The sequence below is a fragment of the Peromyscus maniculatus genome, chromosome 2 (assembly GCF_049852395.1).
Source record: "Peromyscus maniculatus bairdii isolate BWxNUB_F1_BW_parent chromosome 2, HU_Pman_BW_mat_3.1, whole genome shotgun sequence".
In the NCBI taxonomy this organism is placed as follows: domain Eukaryota; kingdom Metazoa; phylum Chordata; class Mammalia; order Rodentia; family Cricetidae; genus Peromyscus; species Peromyscus maniculatus.
In genome coordinates this window covers 84,888,247-84,907,657 of record NC_134853.1, presented here as the reverse complement: position 1 = coordinate 84,907,657, position 19,411 = coordinate 84,888,247, and positions in this window count along the sequence as shown.

Below are 19,411 nucleotides of genomic sequence, written 5' to 3'. Positions count from 1 at the left end.
CTTAATCTGATACCTGACTCCCAAGTTTTTATTAATAAAGAATAATTAGACAAATGTTTGATGTCCAACTAGGGACACAAGATCATGAGGTAGCCACTGACTTTACAGCCGACAGAGCTGCTGCCATGGCTGGCTTTTCCTCCCACCTGCCCCAAGCCCTCTGATTCTATGCTATATAGCAGCTTTGAATGCTTGGGACAGAATTGAAGAATCAGGAAAGAGGACTGAGTCATTTACTAAAATTATACAAGGCCCACAAGAACCCTTCATTGATTTGTTTCAAGATTGACTTCACCTGTAAATAGAATGATATCAGATCCAGAAGTTAGAAAATACTAATTGAATCTTTGGATTTTCAAAATACTAATTCAGAATTCAAAAGAATATTAGCCCTATAAAGGCAAGATCAGCACCAATAGATGAATGGATTAGAAATACAGCTGATATTGGATCTCACACTTATGATGATACTTAAGTAGAAGTGATTTTTTTTTTTTTAAGAAAAAAGGTTAGATGTTTTAATTGTGGTAAACCAGGTCATCTGAAAAGGGATTATAGGCAAAATGTTCTAAGAAACAATGTTTTTTTCTAGAGATAATCCAAAAAGAAGGCCTCAGAATTCTGGAATATGCAGAAGGTATGCCAAAGGTCAGCATTGCACTAGTGAATGCAGACCAACATGGATCAAATAAGGTAACCCTTTGCCATTGGGAAATGCCTTAGGGGCCTCTTGAAGGCCCTGGTGTCAAGTATTGTTCAAGCTTTTTCTGTCAGCATTGTGGAAACTACTCCACAGAGCAATTTAAATACTTAATGCCTGTTGTTAAAAACCATACTGCTCTGGATGCCAGCACAGCTTCAATAGATAAAACAAAAATTTTAGGAAATACCATAAAACAAGAATTTTATCAAACTTTTATAAATTATCAAAGTTAAAAATACAAATAAATGGCATTGAAATTGAGGGTTTGGTAGACACAGGGGCAGATGTAACAATAATTTCACCAAAATCTTGGCATCCACATTGGCCTTTTCAGGAGGTAAATGTCCGGTTTCTAGAGATTGGACCTTTATCTCAGGTAAAACAAAGTACAAGACAGGTCAAGTATTTAGGGCCAGAAGGGCAGAGAGGAAAATTAAAGCCATATGTGGCTAATATAGCAATGAATTTATGGGACATAATTTGTTACAGCAATGGAAAACCCAGATTAACATTTCTCCAATCTCAGAAACAAACTATAAAATAAAGAATACTTCTGAAGGAACTATTAAAAGGCATTATCGAGAACAATCATCGACCATTCAGGTTATACATAAGCAGGGCACAACAGCTGCTGATCTTTCAAAGGTATCAACAGCCTACCTTTACAATGGTTAACTGACAAACCTGCATGAATCCTAAATGGTCTTATAATTAAAACGCAGAGCCAGATATCAGAGTGAAAGCTGAAAAATAAGAGAAGCAGAGCAAGCAACAGCTACCACCTCTTTCCTCACCAACTCCTCAGCCTGGCAGAGCCCCTGCAAGAGAGTGAATTCCTGTCTCCTCTCACCTTATATTCCTTTCTCTGCCCAGTATATCCTAGTGCTTGGATTAAAGGTGTGTGATCCCAAGTGCTGGTATTAAAGATGTGTGGCTCTGTTTCTCTTTTAGACTGGATTAACCTCATGTAGCCCAGTGTGGCCTTGAATTCACAGAAATCCAGATGGATCTCTGCCTCTGTCTCCCAGTGCTAGGATTAAAGGTGTATGCTACCACTGCCTGACCTCTGTGGTTAACTCTGTGGCTAGCTCTGTCCTCTGATCTTCAGGCAAGCTTTATTTGATACACAATGTATCACCACATGTTGAAAGACATAGAAGCTTATGTTATTTCTCTAAGAAAATGTTTTAAGGTCTAAAAAAATAGTTTTGAGTTGGTAACGCAAGTCAGGACAGAAAGTGAATTGGGTTTAAAACTTTGAACTCACTATGATGGGATAGATAACAGAGTCTTTTCTCTGAATTTGCCAAATGCAAATGGACTGGACATTGTGAATGTCATTCTTACCTGATAATTGTTCTTATTATATATAGCTTTACTGTGTTAGTTAAAACCTTCCCCTTTTATTTAGGCAAAAAGGGGGAAATGCTGTGAGATGTTTTGATCACATTCTGTATTCTGATGCTCCTGAGACTGCCAATAAAGTTTGCTTTGAAAGTTTCCAGAGGGTGGAACTAGCTACTAGCTGACTAAAATTATTCATAGAGGTTTTGCAGGACTGAGGATAGATAGAGAATCACACACTGGAAGGCAAACATGGATGAAAACTGCCTTCTAGTCTGTCATCAACAGAGAGACTTTAAAACCAAAGGAGAGGCATGAAACACTGGGTAAAATTTCTTACTAGCATTTAATATTCCAAACAATTAGCAGATTGTCTGTCAAAGCAATAAGGTTATCTGCTAGCCAAGGCAGGCTTGAGTACCAGGTGGAGAGGGGACACTAGACTGGGATACAGGGTAATGACAATCACACCTGGGCCAGGTAGGATGGCTCAGTGGGCAAAGCACTTGTTGCATAAACTTCAGGACCAGTGTGTGTATTTCCAACAACCACATAAAAATACCAAGTAGATGTGGTGGTTGTCTGTAATCCCAGTACTCAAGAGACAGAGCTAGGGACATGGGGGCAAGTTGGTTACCTGTACTATCTAAATTGGGGAGATCAAAGTTCATAGGAAGACTCTGCCTTGGTAAATAAAGTGGAGCACTATCAAGCAAGATAACAGACATCAACTTCTGGTCTCCACGTACACCTATGCAAACACCACACAAACACACACACACACACACACACACACACACAAATATACAAATAAAAAGAAAATTGCCACAACCCTCAACAGATGCCATATTTCCTTCCTAGAATGTCCTCTGTGAGCATTTCCCTGTGACAGGACAGAAGGATGTAGACAAAATTCTAAACAGTCTTAGTAAATAAGAAACACAGAGCTAAATGCAGAGGAAATAGCCAAAGAGATCGGAGCAATAGCCACGACTAGCTTTAGCTTACCACCAGCAGTAGCTTCTACAGAGAGAGCTTCTTTCTGTCTAACTCATGTTTTTATTGCCTTTCTGTTCTGCCTTCTCATTGGCTCTAAGCCCAGCCACATGACTTCCTCATCACTGCGTGTCTATACAGACCTCCAGGTCTCTATGGTTGGTAGTGGGATTAAAGGCTCGTGTCACCACACTTGGCTGTGTCCTTGACCACACAGAGACTTTGCCTGCCATGTGATTGGATTAAGGGCATGTGCTACCACTGCTTGACTTCTGCTTTTGGCTCGCTGTGTGACCTCTGATCTCCAGGCAAACTTTATTTATTAACATACAAATAAAAACACATTTCAGTACAATTAAAATATCACCACAGAAGAATGAGGATCATCTTGACTTGCCCAAGGCCAAATGAGGAAACATCTCTCTAGTCAGTCCCTGTACCTCTCCCCCTGCCAATCATTGCTGAAGAAACAATGACTGGGTAAGAGATTCCTGGCACCCACATCTTCCCTGGAGTCTGGATTCTTAAAACACCATAATGTACAAGGAGAAAGGGATGTCCAGAGTGCCATATTGATGGATATTTGTTTACATTGCATGAGGATGTGTCTACACCTTGCCTCGCCTGCCTAAGGCACCTGATTGGTTTAATAAACAGCTGAGTGGCCAATAGCTAGAAGAAGGAGAGGATAGGTAGGACTTCCAGGGAAAAAGGAACTCAGGGTTAGAATCTAGGTGTGAGGAGGGTGCCAGCTAGACACGAGGGGAGTTGGGCATACAGGATGGAGGAGAGGTTAAACGCGATATGGAGGAACTTAGATTAATAGAAACGGGTTAATTTAAGTTATAGGAGCTAGCTGGGAATGAGCCTAAGCTTCCATAACTAATCATAAGTCTTCATGTCATTATTTAGGGGCTGGTGGCCCCAAATAAAGTCCGACTACTTTGTCAGTCAGATGCAGCATCTTTCCTCTTTGGCCCATGCCTCCCTCGTCGCTGTGAGACTCAGGCTGCCTGGGAGATTGCATCTGTGCTGTGGGGTTCTATCAGTTTGATTTAGCTGCCATTTCCTAAGCATAGGACCGTGGGAAAGTTTCCTAAAGTCTTGAAGTAAAACAGCATCTGGCAGATACTTGGTGTGATTGTTGGCAACTTCAGGGCCTGCAAGGCAGCTTGGTGAGTAAGGACACTTGAGACCAAGCCTGATGAGGTGAGGTGGATGCTCTCAGATTTACACATAATAGAAAGAGAGAACAGACTTCTGCATGTTGTCCTCCGACCTCCACACAAATGCCGTGGCACTCCCAAATAAATGTACACACGAACAAACAAATGTAAAGAAATCCCAACGTCAAGAACAAGACTTCAAAGTCACTTCCACTTTGATAAGCACAGAGGGCATCCCTCTGCCTCCTAGTACCACTCCTAGCAGCAAGATGGAGGGTATGGAGGGTCAAGTTCTTGCTCTCTTTCTTCTACCAATGAGGAGAGAACAGATGGGCAGGAAAGTCAAGATTCCCAGCCTTTAGGTCCCCGCTGAAACACAGAGCCTTCTCTCCATCCTGTAAGTAGATTCCTTTCTACCCCTGCCTACATCAGCTCTGTTGGCTGCTCCCAAATCTGCAGGGTCAAAGGTGATTCTTTGGTCAACATTTACTAAATGTTTGACTCCGCATGCCTGAGAGTTTAAATCACACACACCCCACCCCCACCCCTAAAGCATTCATTTATTTCCTGCGAATAAGCAAAACACACTCACTCCCTTGAAATTCTGCATGCTCAGCAGGATATTTTTGGGCACTGAGGTGGATTGTAATGCAAATGCCCTTGATTTTCTTGGGATTCTCTTTCTCCTGTGAATTTCAGTGAGTGACAGGCCCCCATGAAATAAAGGCACTCCTGACTGAGGAATATTCTCCCTTTCCCTGGTCAGATGTGCTCAGTGGTGGAACTTCCATTAGATGGGATTTGTTTAATAAGTCAGTTTGCTGTAGTGCTTTGAAGAACAGGCCTATGAAATGAAGAGGGGACCTGGGCAGGATTCAGAGAGTAGAAACTAGGGCCACTGTAATGAGGACCTGGGGCCAGAACAGCTTGTAGGCAGTAAAATAAAATGTCTCCAGGTTTGACTGGTTGGTGCTGCTCCAGAGCCGGGCTGTCGATGAGAGATAAAAGGGAGGCGCTGCTTCAGGTGGGAAGCTGAAGAGTGTGCTGCTAACCAGAGGTACCCAGGCTACAGGCTGTCCGGGAGAATGAGCTCCTCTCACCTCCAGCGGGGCTTCTTGTGCAGAGTGGGAAGTGGACCAGGTCACTGGTGAGGCCCCTTCTGCACACGGGCGCTGCGACTCAGTGCTTGCTCCTTCATGATTCCCCATGGCCCTAGGTGTCGTGGCTCCACTCCTGGCCCAGCCTCACTGGCCTGGCTCCCACCACCTCTTGTGCCACACCAACGCACTGCCTGCTCTCGAAGTCCATTTGGAGCTCCTGTAACCATCTTCATATGCTCTGCTTCTTCCCTGACTCTTTGCCTGTTATCAGGACGTCTATTGGTTCAATTCTTGTTCATCTTCCTAGGGGACCATGAAATAACAAACACTGCAATGTTAAAGTTTCTTATATAAATTGGCATGGTGCCTACATAATCCTCCTGTGCACTTTTCTATCTCTGGGTTACTCATGATACCCAATGCAATGTAAATGGCATGTAAAGGGCTGTACGGGGCTAGGGATATATGTGAATTAGAACTCTTGCCTAGCATGCACTAGGCCATGCATCAGGTGTGGTGATGCATGCCTGCACCCTGATACTTGGAAGACAGAGGGCAGGGGCATCAAGAGTTCAAGGTGATCTTTGGCTACATATTTGAATTTGAGGTCAACCTGAGCTACACAAGATCCTGCCCAAAAAAAGAAAACGGGGAAAAGGGAAACAAGAGCACGTGTTCATAATTCTCTTCCAAATATAGTGCGCAGTTGCTTGAATCTCAAATGCAACCCTGTGGATCTGGAAGCCAACTGTATAACCAAGAATATGAAAAATTAAGAACCAAGGAAATAAAATCCAAGAAAAAGGTTAAGGCGATCAGATAACGAATGACACCAAGTGTTAATGACAAATGGCAGAGCTGAGGCTAGGCTTAAATGACACCAATAAATGTAAATAGGATTACCTTCTGGAAAAGGATTTTCAGGTCGACTCACTCAACCAAATCCAACTCCATTGTGTTTTAAAGACACGTATTGAAAACTAGCAGACATCTATAAATAAAAGACAGAGCCAAAGCATGGCAGTCAGAAAAACTGACAGCTTGACCTGTATATAACCAGTAAACTTTGGGCCAAAGGACTTGAGACAAAATGAAGCACTTGGTGGTCATAGGTTGTAATTCATCTGGAAGATGGCACAGATGTGAATGCCATTTGGGCTGGAGAGCTCAGTGGCTAGGTGTTCACTGCACAGCATAAGGGCCTGAAAGCAGGGTACAGGAGTAGGCATCTACAACCCCAATGTCCAACAAAGGTATGGGAGCCAGAGACAGGAGAGTCCCCCGAAGGTGAGCTAGCCTGGCATACATAGCAGAAAAAAACCAAAGAGATCCTGTCTCAAGCAAGGTGGATGATAAAGACAGATAGCTGAGGCTGTCCTTTAATTTCCACATGTGACCCAGGGCACACACATGTGAGTGTACTCAGGTACATTCACAGATGCATAAACTATACACCTCTGCCTGCCTGTCTCCTCTGTCTGTCTGTCTGTCTGTCTGTCTGTCTGTCTGTCTGTCTCTCTCTCTCTCACACACACACACACACACACACACACACACACACACACACACACACACACACATCACTATCTTTATGAAGCAGAAACACTAAGATATGAAAAAAGAACTGTATTTAAGCCTCCAATCAAAAGTGGTAAACTTCAAATAATGCCCTCACTCCAAGGAAAGTAAGGGGAACTTGGGAATCTGTAACAGAGGGGTTGGTGCAAGTTCTGGGCCATGATATGAAATAAGATTGTCTCAACATCATCAATGGTAATAAATGAGATAAATCTTATGTGTCCATCTAAATATATGCCCTGATAATTGAAAATATGTCTTTTTCTCAATCATACATGAAACATTCACAAAAGTCAACAACATATTAGGCCATACTGGAAACCTTAATAAGTTATAGAAAAAAAATACAAATGAAACATACAAATAGCATAATATGAAAATAAGGTGTATCAGGAGTATTCAAAATTAGCCTCAGCTATATATGGAGTTCAAGTCTAGCCTGGACTACACAAAATTACATCTCAAAAATAAAGGCCAGTAAGATGGCTTTGGGGCAAAAGCAGGAGCTGATAACCCCGAAACTTGATTCAAATTCCAAAATTTCCAACTTTGGGGTGGGTGGAAGAAGAGAACTGACTCCCGCAAGTTATCCTCTGACCTCTGGGAGTGCATCCTCACAGGCATCTCCCAACCCACGGCTGCATCCTTCACAACCTGGTCCTGGACCCCTGAGGAGGCCTGCGAGGGAATGAGGAGAAGCAGGCACAGACAGGAAATCTGGGATTGGGTGGGCTGTCGAGTTCTGATGGAGACGCAGCGATCACTACCCAGCATCCTGGACCCTCGGCACATGTATCACACACAGGACAGGAGCAGGGACTAACGAGTCTCACTGGAGCAGGCCAGGTTGCAGTCATCCAGGAGGAGGAAGCTGCGGCTGCTAGTCTTTGCACACACTGCCAACATCTGCACCCAGACCAGAGGAGGATTTCCTTGCCATGTCCATGGGTCTGAGACACCGGGGCCCTTGTCCATAACACACACTCACTCAGAACGTCATCCACTCCTTATGTATCCACTCAGGTCAGGCCTTCTTCTGCTTCCCACACCCCACAAAAAAGAAGTAATTTTGAATGTAATTTTAAAAATTAAAAAATTATAATCATAAAGAAACATAAAAATAAGCAACAGGGAGAAAGTATCAAGTGAAACAGAAGAAATGTGGAAAATTCTTCTTTGCATTATTATGAACACATACAATTTGAAAGCTTAGATAATGTGGCAATTTGAATGTCACTGTAAGCTCATAGGGAGTGGCACTATTGGGAGATGTGGCCTTGTTGAAGGAAGTGTGTCACTGTGGAGGCGGGCTTTGAGATCTCCTTTGCTTACGCTTCACTCAGTGTCACAGACCACTTCCTGTTGCCTGCAAGATGTGGAACTCATGGCTAATTCTCCAGCACCATGTCTGCCTGCATGCCGCCATACTCCCAGACACCATGATGATAATGGACTGAATCTCTGAACTGTACATGAGACACCACGATTAAATGTTTTCCTTATAAGAGTTGCCATGGTCACGGTGTCTTTTCACAGCAATAGAAACCCTAATTGAGGCAGATGGGTAGAAAATGTTCAAGGAGAAATACAACTGATGAGAACAGACACTGTGGAGCCAGTTGGGAGAGATCCATTTCCATAGTAGAGAAAGTTATAGAACCGTTAGACAACCATAAAAACCCCAGAGTTAGATGACTTGAAAAGGTGATTAACGCTATCTATGGGTTCAAAATCAGATCATTTCTGTGTCACTTAAACTGTTTAAAGTGGCAGAAAACAATGCAAACTTATAAATCTGGGGAGAAAGTCAAAATAAAATTGGTAGGTAAACCTGACAAACATTGTGTAAAAAAAAAACTAAGGCTCCTGGGCAATCTCATGTCTCAGTAATTACACAAAAATCACAATGAAACTTTATTAAGAAATCCAAAAGCATATTTAAAAATAACACATAACAATTCAAGGATAGTTCAATATTATGGAATTTATACACCCATAAATAGTAATAATAATTAATAGTTAAATTTATAATTACTTAATAATAAAAATGATGTGAAACTCTCCATAGGCATTTTTATATGACCTTTCTCAAATACAGTTCTCAAATTATAAATTTGGTCCAATCACAGTAAAAATATCAATGTTTCTTTTTTCTCGGAACTAGACAACTCAGTCCTAATATAGGAACATTCAGGAAAAAGCAAAAAAGAATGTAAACCAACGCCCAGGGAAGCTAGTTCTCTTGGATATAAGAGTTTAACATCACATAACTTGACAGATACATCAATAGAATGGAGTAAAGAGATCAGAAACAGATTTACTATACATGGAAATATGGGAATACTCCATGTGCGCAGAAATATTAAAGTGGAAATTGCAAAATCTTGAAGACATGTGGATTTTAAGATAAATAACATGTGACAACCAGATAGTATACTGGGATGGGGGGAATCCCTGGATCCTTCTATCATCTGATGAATTCATGACTAAGTAAAGCAGTGGATGGAATGACTTCAAAGAATGATTCAGTCAAGATTTTTATTTTTATTTATTTTTTAATAAATTTATTTATCTATTTATTTTACATCCTGGCTGCAGTTTCTCTCCTCTCCTCCTAGTCCCTTCCCCCACCTCCACTCTTGGATATAAGAGTTTAACATCCCACCCCCAATTCACTCCTCCTCTGTTTCTGTTTAGGAAAGGGGAGGTCTCCCGTGAGTCTCAACAAAACATGACATATCAAGTTACAGTAAGACTAAGCACCTCCCATGCACTAAGGCTGGGCAAGGTTACCCAGTATGAGGAGTAGGTTCCCAAAAGCCTGTAAAAGAGTTGGAGACAGCCCCTGCTCCCACTGTTAGGAGTCCCACAAGAGGACCAAGCCACACAACTGTAACATATATGCAGAAGGCCTAGGTCAGTCACACCCAGGCTTCCTGGATGTTGGTTCAGTCTCTGTGAGCCCCTATGAGCTCATGTTGGTTGATTTTGTGAATTTTCATGTGGTGTCCTTGACCCCTCTGGCTCCTACAATCCTTTCTCCTCCTCTTCTCAGGATTCCCCCAAACTTCACCTAATGTTTGGCTGTGGGTCTGTATCTGTTTCCATCGGTTGCTGGATGAAGCCTCTCTGATGACAGTTGGGCTAGGCACCAATCTGGTCACAGGAGATGGGCAGCTCAGGTTGTGTATCTGCTATTGCTAGGAGTCTTAGCTGGGGTTATCCTTGTAGATTCCTTGGAATCGTGTGTGTGTGTGTGTGTGTGTGTGTGTGTGTGTGTGTGTGTGTGTGTCCGTCCATGTACAAGTAAGTGCAGTTGCCAGAGGAGGCCAGAAGAGGGTGTTGGATCCCCTAGAGCTGGAGTGACAGGCAGCTGTGAGCCACTGGACATGGATATTGGATCTAAACTTGGGTTCTAGGCAAGTGTAGTGCATGCTCTTAACCCCTGAGCAATTTCTCCAGGCCCTAAAAACATAATTAATAACAGAGGAAGAAAGAGAATCAAGTCAGATGCTAACATTGAAAGAGTCACAACTTCAACTCTTTACCCTAAAACTTGGTACTGAAAGGAAAAGAATTAAGCCCATACTTACCATTGTAGTAGGCTATATTCTGTGCTAAATATTTGATAGAAAATACAAGGAATAAAGGAAAATGTTAAATGATAATACAAAGAAATAATAAGAAATTCCAAAATGTGAACCATTTCATAAGACAGTAGCCTAGAGTTTCCCAAAGTCAATAAAGATGAGTATTAGAGATGTTCTAGATTAAAAAAAGAGGCAGTGAAGATGAACTATCTGAATTGATTGGATCTTGGTTGGGGGCTAATGAAGCATAGATATTAGATAGCTACAGTCACAGTCAGCTTTCCAGTATTATAACAAAATGCTGGAGACAGGCTTATAAAGAAAAAGGATTTATTTTGGTTCACAGTCTTGGATATTTCAGCCATGGCCACATGACCAATTGTCCTCATTGCTTTGGGTCCATGACAGCACATCACTGTAGGAGCAAAGTCATTCAATGAATGGTCAAGATGTGATAGGAAAAAGAGGAAGAGACCAGGATCCCTCAATCCCTCTAAGGGGATATTCCTGCCTGTTGTAGATTCCACCACCCCTCAGCTCCAGTCAGCCTTTAAGTCACGGGCCTTTGGGGTACATTTCAGGCACACATTGTACAATGATTATATGGAATCATGGCTAGTGTTCTGGACAAAATCCTATATAAGAGAATGTTCTGGTTATATAAGAGAATGTTCTGATCCTCAGACACCAAGAGCCAAATCATTGTATCTGCTGACATCTTCCAAGTGCCTTGGACAGAGAAACGCACACACAATGACACACACATGGGGTGGTGGGGATGGTGGGGAAGAGAAGGAGAGAGAAAGGCAGAGAGAGGGAAGGAGAAAGGGAGGGCAAGAAGGCAGGGGGTAGAAAGAGAGTTACCTAACAGGTCAGTGATGAGAATTAACTACAAATACACACGTCATGGTGCAGAACAACAGGTTGGATGTATGACAGGATTTCGGTAGCCATGAGATCTGAGACTTCGGCCGAATTTGAACTCCTAGCTACACTGTATTCTTGTATCTGTGTGTTCTCCATCTCTCTCCAAACACTGTTAACACTGGCCATCTAGCTAACTGTCTCTGCCTAGCCAACTCTCTGTCTGTTGACCATTGGTCAGACTGTCCATCTAAACCTAAATAATTCTTTCTCTTTCTCTCCTTCCTCCTCCCTCCTTCCCTCCCCTCCCTCCCCTCACTTTGGTGAATAAATACATAGAACTTGTAAACAGTGATATGGGGTATGATTCTCACACATCTATCTGACCTCAAGTCCAGCACTGACTAATGCAGCCATAACTACAAAGAAGCAATACAGAGTTAGTGACTCAGAAATGCAGCTCAGAGAAAACCAGACAGAAACATGATAAATGAAGCAAAATCACTCTATGCCTTCCCTAAGCTCCCAAAATGGAGGTTAAAGGTAGGCAGAGATGGCAGGACCGGGGATCAGAGTAGGTGCTGGAGCAGGGCTTGGTTCTGCCTTCCCAGGTGTACTGGAGGAGAGTTGATTGAAGGGGGAATAAGGAGCCAGGCATGGCAACCTTGAGTGCTATGCTAAGAACAGGGCCTTCCTCTGCTTGGCCACAGGCAACCATTAAAGTCTGTATTCAAGGGATGGACAGGCAGACATTGAAGTCTGTATACAAGGGAAGGACAGGCAGCCATTATAGTCTGTATTCAAGGGATGGACAGGCAGACATTGAAGTCTGTATACAAGGGAAGGACAGGCAGACATTTGACGTGTTCTCCACTTTCTTCCTTCCCAATAGGAGACCATTTAAAAATAAACACAAACAAACAAAAACCTACAGAAAGAATTGGAGCAAATTTTTGATGTGTTATTTATGAACTGAGTATTGGTCAAGTGGAAAAATAAAACCTTAACAAGATTAAAAATTGATGTACAAAGAACCACTCAGTGGCTTGTAAAAGCCCTTAGTTGAGAAGGGAAAATGAAAAGCTATTTCATAAAAGATTGAAGCTCCAGGGTACTCGGGCTTGGAGACCAGGCAGCAGGCTCTCCGCCTACTAAGCCTGTTCAATACAGAGTGATGGGAGTGTGGTGGGAAGGCCTCATGGGGCGGGGGGCACTTTCTGTGCTGGTGGGAGCACTGGCCACTGCCCAAGAGCCTGGGGACCACCAAAGTAGGGCCCCCTTCCATCACATCACTGAGCAAGATGCCAAAGTTGAAAGGACACAGGACCAGAGTCTCTCAAATAGGAAGAAGCTGGCTACTACATCCTCTGTGCCTTCAGAACCCTTGCTATTCCCAACAAGGACTTACCAGTCTTCCTTCTTTAAAAATGTGATGAGAGCATTTAATATTCTTTTATTTCTGACAGAAAAAAAAATGCCATCACATCTAACCATGTCCACTAGAATTTGGAAAATATTGTAAAGAACAAGGGAGAAATTAAAAAAAAAATCACTCGTCAGGTCAGTGGGGTGATGATGGCACACACCTTTAATCCCAGCACTCAGGAGGCAGAAGTAGGCAGATCCCTGAGTTCCAGGCCAGACTGGTCTACAGAGCAAGTTACAGGACAGCCAGGGCTACACAGAGAAACCCTGTCTTGAAAATAAAAAAATAATTTGTCATTTTGCCACATGGAGGTAGTTATATACTTTTACAAAATGTAATAATATTTCATACTATATTTATACTAATCTTTCCTTGCCTGATAATATGTGATAAAATTCTGCCTGTGTAAATGAACAATGTTCTATAATATCATTTAAGATCAAGCTTTGATCCCCTTACATTAGATATTCAATTTGTTCCTGACTTTATTTCTGTTATAAATAATACTATAATAAACAGTTTTGCATATCCTGGTATTGTCGTATTGTCTTGTGACTTCCCATTTATGGAACCAATGGTCTTCTTTCCTTCTGAGAGAAACATGGGTGTCACCTAAGAGTCTAGCTCAGAAAGGTCATCGTCCCAGTTCTGATCAGACCAGAACTGTGAGACAAAGACAGGAGCAGAAGAAAGCCTTGACAGAGGGCTCTGTTGGGAAAAGAGCCAACATCTTCAGATGCTGGATGACTTCTCTACTTGGACCGGAAGTTACTTCATAATGCCCTGTGGTAGACATAAAGGGTAGTGATAAGGTACACTCTTACCAGAGGGAAAGGAGAAGGAGAGGAAAGAAGTGGGGGTGATGAGGAACTATATGGAGGGCAGACTCCAGTGTCCTGGTCTGGAAGGAACCGTGGGCAGAAGGGATTGTGGGTAACTGGCTCAAGTACCAGCATATGCTCCTTCCAAGCCAAGGTCAGACGCCTTCCTGGTGTCCTGTGCCTACATGAGAAAACAAGATGGAAGGAAGGAGCGCGAGAGAAATTCTGTGTTTAGGTATTTGCACAGAACATGTGGGAAGCAATGGTTAGGGTTTCTATTGCTGTAATGAAACACCATGACCAAAAGCAACTTGGGGAGGAGAGGGTTTATTTGGCTTACGCATCCTAAATCACACTCCACTGAGGGAAGGCAAGGGAGGAACTCAAGTTGGGCAGAAACCTGAAGACAGAAGCTGATGCAGAGGTCATGGATGGAATGCTGCTGACTGGCTTGCTCCCCATGACATGCTCAGCCTGCCTTCTTATAGAACCTAGGACCACCAAGCCAGATGTGGCACCACCCACCATGGGCTGGGCTCTCCTCCATCACTAATTAAGAAACCGCCCTACAGGCTTGCCTACAGTCCAATCTTTTGGAGGCGTTTTCCCAGACACTCTAGCTTGTGTCAAGCTAACATAAAAACTATCCAGTGCAGGTACTGAGTACATGGTCGTCACAGGGCCCACAGTGAGGCAAAGGGGTCCCTACGACATGAAGGCTGCAGGATCAAACACCAAATTAAAAAAAAAATGCCAAGGAGACCTCACGAAGCCGGAACCTGGTCAGCAGAAGAAAATGGCCAAACTTCCTGGCCCTGTGCATAAACATGCAGATGCTGTGTGCTGGGTTGACCAGTCGGTGTGCCTTGTCCCTCCTCTTCCTGAGCTCCACTCACCATCCCTAGCTGTTAAGATGCCTGGTCAGATACAACTACAGGTCTGAACTGTCAAATTCAACACTACCAGTGGGGACTTGGCTGCTTTCCTTGTTCCTGGCCACCATCAGCAAGGAGGGGACAGCAGCAGCCTCTTGAGCAGCCCCTCCCACATCCAGAAAGATGTGTCATCCTCTCATCCAGTTAATTTTTTTTTTTTTTTTTTTTTTGGTTTTTCGAGACAGGGTTTCTCTTGTATAGCTTTGCGCCTTTCCTGGAACTCACTTGGTAGCCCAGGCTGGCCTCGAACTCACAGAGATCCGCCTGCCTCTGCCTCCCGAGTGCTGGGATTAAAGGTGTGCGCCACCACCACCCAGCCAGTTAATATTTTGTTGTTTAGTTTTGAGACACGTTCTGCATATGTAGCCCAGGACAGCCTCAATCTCATCGCCCTCCAGGGTGCTGGAATCAGAGTTGTGCTCCTACTATACTTGGACATAAATATATTTCCTAATACTCATGGCTTTCAATCCATGATCTATCCCTGTATTCTAGAGAAAGCATGCCAATTCCATTCCTTCTGTGAGATTTCATTCAGCTGGGTTGGAAAGCTTGGCGTGCTGTGTTGTGTGGAATAGTATTCCCAGGTTTGGTCTGACATGGCAGGAGAATGCCCAGGACCAGCTAGTGATACTGACTGACGGTTGATCTGGAGTGAGGGTATGTGATGCTATCCTAGCTCTAAAGGCGCAGAACAATAAAAACCATCCAGCTGTTGTATACTGGTCCTGCAAGTACTGAAGACTACACTATTTCCGCCTTCTATGACTCAGTATAAGTACTCCCTTATTTTCCCATCGTCCCTTGAGAGGTGTGATTTCGAAACTCTGTTTTAGCACTGGGCAGTTTATTGCTGGACCCTATAAAAATGAATTCAAGTGTTAACTGAGAGCTTAATTCACCGAGTGTTTACTGAGCATCCACACAGCGTTCATGGACACCACTACAAACCAGGGGTGAGAGGCTCCTTCTGTGACAATGCATGAGTTTGTCACCTTCCTAATTTCCACCACAAGGAGTCTAATCAAGCATTCCTAATCCCTACCTACACTGGTGCTGGATCTTGGGGTAAGGCCACAGTCAGACGGTACTACCCTCCTGGCTGTGCAGGTTTCCTGGACCCTGGCACTGTCCATTCTCATAAAATAAAGGGCCTTGGTGCGGCTCCAGTCTGTAACAGCAAGGCTAGTCCCACCCACACTCCCTCCTGTGAATGCACTTAGTCATCCCTGGTCCTCCGTCCCCCTCACTGGGTTCCTGCCTTCCTGCCCGGTCTCCATCCCTCAAACACTGTGCATCTGCTGTGTGCCTGGCATGTAGATGAACCGTCACCACGCTAAACCCTTGGGGAGCTTACATTCCTGAGGGGGAAGTGGAGGAGGCAGACGGACAAGACATTCAATAAATCATGCAGTGAATAATAAGAATGTGGAGAAAGAAAGAGTGGCCTTGAGTGATGACAGAAAGGTTGCAGCTCTCAGTGTGGTGGGCTGGGCTAAGGCAGGACTAAGGTGGCGACTAAGAGAAGGTGAGGGGGTACATCCTAAAAATGCAGGGTGGGCCTGAGGGACAAGCCAGGCAGTGTGTGGTGACAACAGGTGTGTCTGTGTTCAAACAGCAGTAACAAGGTTCATGCTGTAGAAGTAAAACAGCATCGAGGATGAAGGAAGCCATGGTGGTCCACGGAAGGGCCTGGGAACTTCTCTGGGGGAGATGAGCAGTCTTTGCGGGGAGTGAAGTGATCCAGCCTTCGTTCTGGACCATGTGGGTTGATGGACAGAGCCCAGACTATAAATGAATCAAGGATGGAAACAGAGGACCAAGTCAAGCAAATGGAGCCCAGAGACAGGAATGACCTGGCCAAGGACACCCAGGAGGTAGAGGACAGAAGCAGGAAGAGCCCAGGTCTGCTGCTGCTGCCAGCCAGCTCTCCCCACCTGCCCTCAACACTGCGAGTGTCCCAGCCTTCAGATCTGCGGTCCAGTGGGTCAGAGGAACCTCAAGCCGCTCTCCAAGCGCCCAGTGAGGTTTTCCTGAAGAAACAAGGAGAGCAGCTCAATGATTACAGCCTTAATTTTGCTCTGATTCAACACAGCTCTCCCCTCTGGCATGATTAGTCAGGTACCATTACCATTTTGTAATGAGATTAATGAGAGAATTCATTCAGAAGTCATTATCTTACCTAATAATGACCTTACTGATTACTGTATCTCCTTCAACTAGGTTACTGATTTTGATGAAAATATAATAAATATAGCTTGCTGCACCTGGAAATTTGTTCTCTGCCTGGGAATAGTTCTGGGGTGAGGACTTATTTTTAAGAATTTCTTGAAAGTGATTAAATATTTTGGTTCTCCTGAGGCGGTATTTCTGTTTTCACAGATGACATTTTTGAAATGTATGAAATATTTGATGATAAAATATTTAATAAGCCCGGCGTTCGTATTTTTCAGACATCTGTTTCTACTTTGAGTCTGTCTGAATGTGATTTTACATGAAATTTCTATTTGCATGTTGTGTTGGTTTAAGAAAGGGGCTTGTGCTCTGCATGACATACGCAGCTCATAAAATAATGAATGCCTGCGCCTCGCCGTCCAGAAGACAGTGTACCGGCATTGTGGTCTGCATATTAAAACGCATCTAAGCAAGTCATTAAATAAAAGCAGAGCCGTTTCCACAGAACTGTGCCATGCGACTTGACTAATTGAGCGCCTACTAGGGCCCACGGTGCTGGGACAACTGTCCCGGAGATTCGGCTTCAGAAAGCCTCACGAAGCACCTACTCTGTGCCTGATGCTTTGGACTCACGTCTCATTTAGGAGATAAAGTGGCACAAAGACATCTGACACTGCCTCATCCTTGGGTAACAATGCTACCTTGAGCAAGTACCTTAACCTTTCTGTGCCTCAGTTTCCCTAACTGTAAAAATGGGGCAAAACCTGATTCTTCAGTTTCATTGGGAGAACGAAAAATGAAATCAGAAAACAGGGGATGGAGAGATGACTCAGTGGTTAAGAGCATGCATTGCTCCTTTAGAGGACCTGAGTTCAGTTTCCCAAAGCTCCAAGATACCCGGTGCCCTCTTCTAGACTCTGTGAACAACTGTATTCACACATGCGCCCCCCCCCTATGCATAATTAAAAATCCGTGTTCAATTTTAAAATGAGAAAATGAATCCTACAGGTAAAAGAACTTGCCTACCAACACAAGCTACGCAGGTAGTGAATGGGGGAGTCCCAGCCCCTGTGACTTCAAGCCCAAGGCTGTTGTATTGTGACAACCTGGCTCTTCTCACGGCCATTTCGTCTCATCTGTGCTGAGAACACAGAGTCAGCTTCCATTTGGGGACTTGATATAAACTCTTAAGCAATTTTCATAAATCTAAATAGCTTTTCTATAGTTATTCTTCTCTCCAAGTTCATCTTAATCCATGTGTCACCTGCAAAGATGGATGAGTAATTTAGAGTCTTGATTGATGTGGGTTTTGCCTTATGCCTTTCCTCGAAGTTAATGGGAGCCATGCGGTCCCAGATCCATGAATCAGCCCAGCTGGAAGCATGCCACAGGAGGGAACAGAGAACAAAAGAGCAGCGGGGTGCTGGGAGGCAGTCCCACTGACGGTCGGGGGCCCCCACATGTGGTGCAAACGGCACTGAAGCTGGAGTCCCAGCTGCCACCCCGCTGCCCACCCTTCTAGTGGGGGCCCTAGATGCTCATTGCTCCTTGGATCTTGGATTCTTCACCTTTAAAGTAGGGTCAAGGAGCCAAGGAGATGGGTCAGTGGGTAAAGCATTTGCCTGGAAAACGTGAGGCCCTGAGTTCAGATCCCGGAAACCCATATAAGCCAGGTGGCATGACATGCCTGTAACCCCAGAGCTGTGAGATGGGAGCCCAGACAAACGGAGCTCTGCCAGCTCAGGGGCCAGCGAACCCCGACTTCATGAAGAAGCCCCCAGCCCGTGAGAGGCCCTGACTCAGAACAAAAGAGGGTGAAAGGGACTTGAGGGTCAACTCTCTAACCTTGTCCTCTGGCCTCCACATGGGCATCGTGTGTGTGCACCCACACCCACACAGGTATCCATCCTTATTGTCACAAGCTGCTCAGGCAGTCCTGTGTGCTAAAGCCATGTGCTGACAGTGTGGAGAGAAGGTACACAATGAATCCAAACAAAAGGGAGGACCGAAGAAGCCCGCCCCTGGGAGAGATGCCCGTCAGAGCTATTATCAATAGGCAAAGCTTGCAGTGTTGGAAATGATGTCACAGACAGTATGGAGAGTGTAGGAGAGGCACACATACATGGGGAGCCAGGTAGAGCCTGATGCTGGAAGTAAAAAAAAAACACATAAAAGACAACGAAGGGCGACAAGAGCCCTCTAAATGTGTGGGCTTAGCCCGGTAGAAATTAGACTGACCAGGGTCTTGTGTGGATCCTGGTACAAATGCATTGTGGGGCTTTGTGAAAAGCCAGGTACCTAGTAGACAGTGGGTCAACTGCCTAGGACACAAGTTCACACGGGAAGCTGAGAGGTCGCTGGAATTGGTGAAATGGACCATAGCTGCACTTCCATCAAAGTAGACAGCGCCCCCCAGTGGAAACTAAAAAGTACACACTTGAATTCAATTTTCTGCACAATTTCGATTAACCCAGTCGCTCTCCACTCTCTTGAAATGCTTTGGACACAGTGGTTTAAGGACAGTCATTTGGGAGGGAGGGAGGGAGGGAGGGAGGGAGGGAGGGAGGGAGGGAGGGAGGGAGGGAGGGAGGGAGGGAGGGAGGGAGGCCACAAAGCATCTCACACTATACATCAAATAATGGCACACCCTGCAGCATTGTGGAAAGTCTCTGGCAGTATCTGTAGTTCCTGCTCTCAGGTACACTGTCTTAGC